Genomic DNA, 6,000 nt, shown 5'->3' on the forward strand with positions numbered 1-6,000 from the left:
TACCTTTAATTTATGGTAAATATTCATCTTAAATGCAGGCCTATCACATAAATCAAAGGATCTATTAAAATTTATAAGACAAGAAAGGGTCAAATAAACTAGAATACTATTCGGTCATTGGATCATATCTGGATCTGTAGATCTTGAATTTAGGTTTGCTTTATATGGATGGAAAGCTAAGACATGGGTCTACAACTTTCATGTCCAAGATTTAAAAAGATCATTTTCAAGTCTAAATTATAGCAACAACGGAAAAGTCCAAATCTGTCCAATGTTTAGTCCATATCTCGAGTTCTAAAAGTCCAAATGACCTTAATTTTTTTTCTTGGAAAGCTAAGACAACTTCCTAGAACTTTTATTATAAATTTGGTTCAAATTCTGATGTTAGCAATGATGTTTTGTTCATACAAGAAGATAATGATTGTCACCAAGTTAAGATGTGAACAATTATTCATCAAATCAATAGTTCCAAATTTTGGCCTATAAAATGAGGCATTTGCCATCCATTTATGCATCTTGATTGTTCAGATCAAGATCATGCTCTTTATTTTTTTCTTTATATTTTTGTAATGTTTAAGTTTTATTTCATGTTATATTTTCTTTAATCTCGTGTTTATACTTTTCATTTCCTTGACTAGACTTATGTTCTTATATTGTTTATTTATGTTTTTCTTCTTTATTATGTTTAGCTAAGTTTATTATATCAATGCTCAACATGGACTTCAATGTTTATATCCAGATTGTGCATTCAGGATAATGATTTTATGCAATATGATTTGAGATGGCTTACAAAGTATTGGGTTTAGTATATTTGAAAATTTTAGCACTCTAAACATTTTTAGAATGATAATATCAGGTAACAAACACATCTTAACAGCCTTTACAACATCATGTGTGTTATTTCCCTCAATTGCCCTTATTATTTCCTCTAGGTTAGCTAATTTTTTCAGGCCATCTTCCTCTACTACCTTGCATTTTGAGATTTCTTTACTATCAAGTCAATGGTATCCTTATGGAATATGTTGGTTGAGCATATGAAAAATATGTAGAATGTTGAGGTCCAGGTGATGCCTTATTTGCCCCCAGATTCTATGGATTAAAGGGAGACATGAGCATAAATGCAAATTAAGTTAGGACGGCTAGCTGTGCAGATGTTGCTTCTTTAAATTTAGATCTCAAAGCTTATTCAAGTAGACTAGTAAACTTTATAATATCTTCTTTAATACTTTCCAACTCTTTTTGGTGTTGGGTCTCCAATCAGACTTTCTTTATTTTTTTAGTTGTCTTTTTGTCAAGTGAGTGTTACACCAACTTAATAGAGTACCTATATTTCAACTTACTAAATAAAAATAATGCAATTATACAAGTAAATATAAGATGCAAAAGTTATGATGTTAGCAACAAAAAGATGCATATTAAAAGTGGATTTGCCTTTCACGGGGCAACAATGGTCCTTATTCATGGATTTTAGAAACTTGATGTTATTGCCAATAAGAGGATCCTTGTCCAATCTTGCCTAAGTTCAAGCTTTTGATAGCCTTTTGGCTTCCAATTCAAGATAGTTTTTTTTTTTTTTAATTGTAAAACTCAGACTCTTCGATTTTTATTCTTTTAAATACAATATAATTACTAAAGTACCATTTTAAATTTAAAAAATCTATAACTAAGATTGAGGGACTTTTTGGTCTTTTTGTTATAGTATTTTAGTTAATATCATGTGAGGTTAGAGGCTCTTAGGTATTTGCATATATGAAATTAAAAAAAAAAAACAAAGAGAAAAGTTGTTGGTGTGTGTATTAAATATGCCAACGTGTATGGAGTTTCAACCTGATCAATATAAATCTTTTTTTTTTTACTTTTTTGTTGATTTTATTATTTAATATTGAATTTATTAAAGATTTAGCATCATTATTTTTCTTGTTTTACTTTCTATGACAATATCTTGACCTCGCGGTCCGGGTCACACATTTGTCGTGCTAGCTCGAATTGGTTCTGTGTTCTTACATTATCTTATTATTTTTAATTTTTATGTCAAATTTTATCTTTTTTTATCTTTTTTTTCATAGGTTTATTATACCAACTCGAATTGGATTGAGTTTTTTTTTTTTTTTCATTTTCTCTTTGTTCTTTGGCATTTAGATAACCTAGTCACAAAATTTTCTTTTGCTTTGAAACACACTAACAATGCTTTAACATTTTGTTCTATGTTATGAAAGAAATAAACTCAGCTTAGGATGAAGGGCCACTTATCTAGTTTTATCTACGTATTATTCCACTTCTTTACAACCATGAAGCCCAAAATTAGGTTAATGGCTTGAAACATCAAGGTTCTACTCAAGTTACGATTTATAATGAAATGATTGGTGAAAGCCAAGGAAAAAATAGGGGAAATGGTATAATTATTTCAACTCAAAATGAAGATTTTATACAAAGAAAGGCACCAAGAATTGAGATCTTAATAGCTTTCACTTTAATTAGCATCTTAATACGGATCCCGATAAATATGAAAACTAAAGACCTTATAAAGGAATAAATGTGGTCATCGTAAGTAGTGGTGATTTTTGTTAATATCTCATGAGACAAAAATGTTATTAGTCAGTTAACTTATCATGAATATGCCTTATATTTTCATAAAATTCAAAATTTAATGCACATTGAATAACTTCTAAAATTTTCAAAAAGTGATAATTTGGAAGATATTTTTTAAATACTTAGATGACTATATTAGATCTACAAATGCTAATCACGTATAATCTTTCGAATCTGTGATCTAAGTTATGAGACCATAATAATTTTATAGAAAACAAATTAAAAAAATCATGAAATTCAATTCCCAGTCAATAACATATTGGAGGATGAAATTGAAAAATAAAACATTCAATTAAAAAAAGGAAAAAAAAAAAAAAAGGGACTTGGGTCAAATTAGTTTAACCTTCCAAACCTGCAACCCATGTTATGAAAACGTGATAAGCACACGGAATGCAAATTGAAAAAATAAAATATAAAGCTCAATTTTCCATCAATTCAATGTTTAATGATGAAATTGAAAAAAAATCAATTTAAAAAATAGGACAAAAAAATCCAAGTCAACCTGGATTAGATTATTTAACCTGTGACTTGGGTTAGTGTGTCCCAAGTTTTGAGATTGGGATAAGTCCATAGAAGGTAAATTGAAAAAATAATCAAGAAGCCCAATACCCAACCAACCTAATGTTCAAGGATGAATTTGAAAAGAAAAAACAAATTACAAAAAAAAGTACCAAAAAAATGATACAAAACAATCTATGATAACATGTTAAACTCACGACTATGATCACGATACCAAGATAACCCCATATAAAGTAAAATAAAAAATAAAAATCATGAAGCTTAGTTTTTAATGAACTCAATGTTGAATGATGAAATTAAAAAAAATTATATATCAATTAAAAATATAAACTCGAGGCAACCCGGGTTAACTTGCTAAATTTACAGCTCGATTCATAATACCAAAATAACCCAATAGAAAGCAAACAAAAAAAAATCATAAAACGAATTACAATGCAACCCAATGATAAATGATGAAATATAAAAGAAAACAAAGTAAATAGAAAGATTGAGTACCAAATTTGACATCCAAAGACAAATAACATACCACTTTGTTACTTTGGATAGAGTTGGGCATAGAAGTCAAGGAAAGTAGAGTGAAAAGAGAGAGGAGAAGAAAAAAAATAAGATTAGATTGTCAAAGTTAAACTAGACCTCTTACATTTACATACATTGCCGTATAAAGAAGAGGTCATTGAGACGAATAAAATGATACTACAAAAGCTTACAAAAGCTTGCAAATGGATGTTGGAGGCCTCTTCACGCGTTGTGTATGTGTGGCAACCTTTCTCACATAATGATAGGGCACCACTTCCTTTCATTTTGTTCACATCAATAGTACTTGAGTATTAATTTTAGTTTCAAACTCAATCTCCAAAGTTTTAGTTGTTTTAAATCAATTAAATTAAATTGTATTTTTTCAAATTGAGCATCAAAGCACTATATTGTTTTTCCTTGACATCATAAAAATCCATGAATTTAATTGAAGTAAATCTTCAAGTTTGAAGTAAATATGTAAATTGGTCTATGGTGCTTTCTCCTAAATGTTTTAGATTCTTTTGTAATATTGTTTTATTTTTATCAATATTTACTGTTATCCAAAAATATTTTCAATGGATTATGCTGATGAAATGAGAAACAACTTGTAACTAATATGATATTTTCTTGTGAAATCCATTTATGTCCATAATTTCTAAAGAAAAATGAATAATAGCTATTAGATAGGAAATTAACGACTAATACTTGATAAAAAAAATATAATTAAAAGAATAAAGATTAAATTTAGTATTAAAATTAAATGAAATAAAATTATAAAAAATAAAATTGAAAAATAAAATAAGTCAAAATAAGGATAAAAAATAAAAAAAATAGCAATCAGAAAAATACAGACCAAATATGATAGATGAAAAAAAATTAGAGAATAAAATTGAAAAAAAATATTTTATTTTTATAAATTATTTAAATAAAATAAATAATTTTAAAAAAATAAAAATCAAATTTAAAAAAAATATATTAAAGGATTGTTTTTAAAACATACAAGTGTGGACGTGAAAATTAATGGGAAGAGAGAAAAAAAAAAAGGAAAAAGGAAAAATGAAAATATTTTTGATTCAAAATCAACATGCGCCGTCATGGGATAGAGAGAGGTCGTCTTGAAAGTCACCGTTAGGCTACTGTAGAGCACAGCATGCACCTTCTAGACGGTGTAGATGCCACCAACATGCAAGGCACATCCCATATACTTTTCATTTTAAAATAATATTTTATAATTATAAAAATATAAAATTACTCCTTCTTCAAGTTGATAATAACAAAAAAAAAAAAAATCCATTCACACCAATTTAATAATTTTTTATTGTAAAAGCAATTTTATCATCTAGAAATGTTTATAAAGGAAAAGGACGAATAAGTTCCTTACTGCTACTTTATTTTTTTGTTTTTAAAAATAAGAAAGTAGCTTTATGGTGAAAAAAAAAAAAAACTGTAATATGACTCAATCAGGAAATGATAAATAACTTATGTGAACAAAACAATTGCAATGGTTGTTTTTCTAGAAGGACAAAAATATAAAGACATTGTTGGAATCTAACGTGTTTAATATTTTAGACCAGTGTTTTCCTGATTAATTATACACACACACACACACACATTAAAATACAATTATATATATATATATATATTTAAAATACAAATATATATATATATTTTAATGTGTACAGCTATTATTCTTTTTAGGTAGAAATAGTCTAAAATCCTATTTATTTTTGTATTTTAAAATAATTTTTAAAAGAATTTTATTTTTATTTTATTTTTTTTTTCAAATTAATATTTTTTTAATGTTTTTTTAAATATTTTGATGAAATGTTAAAAATAATTTTTTAAAAAATAAAAAAAAATATTATTTTAATATATTTTTAAGTTAAAAAATTCTTTTACTGATAAATAAAAAATTTTTTTTTTTTTAAAATAACAATGATTTAACTATAAAAGTGGCCGAAGATGTCAGAGAAAGTTTTGGTTTTTTTTTTTAGGCTTTATTAAGTAGGATTTTTTATATTATTAGGAAAAGGGAAGGATAAGATTTTATTTCCACTTGTGTAATTTTCGATGTTATATTTTTCATATTATGATTTTTCCTGTGAGCACACTCGTCTTGGTTTAATGGAAACCATAAAAAAAATATAAAAAAAAAAACCAAAAAAAAAAGAAAAGAAAAATGCAGACAGCATTTACGAGGAACCAAAAAAAAAAAAAGGTTGTAATAAACCATACGATATTCAACAAAGAAACACGAGACAAAAGTCGCGAGATTGTGGGTTCGATGGACAGGAAATTTTTTAAAAAATAAGAGGTGAATGAGTGGTAGGTACGTGTTGAATGCTGACGTGACTGCACAAATACTGGGGCCCACAC

The sequence above is a fragment of the Populus alba genome, chromosome 15 (assembly GCF_005239225.2).
Source record: "Populus alba chromosome 15, ASM523922v2, whole genome shotgun sequence".
Taxonomy (NCBI): Eukaryota; Viridiplantae; Streptophyta; class Magnoliopsida; order Malpighiales; family Salicaceae; genus Populus; species Populus alba.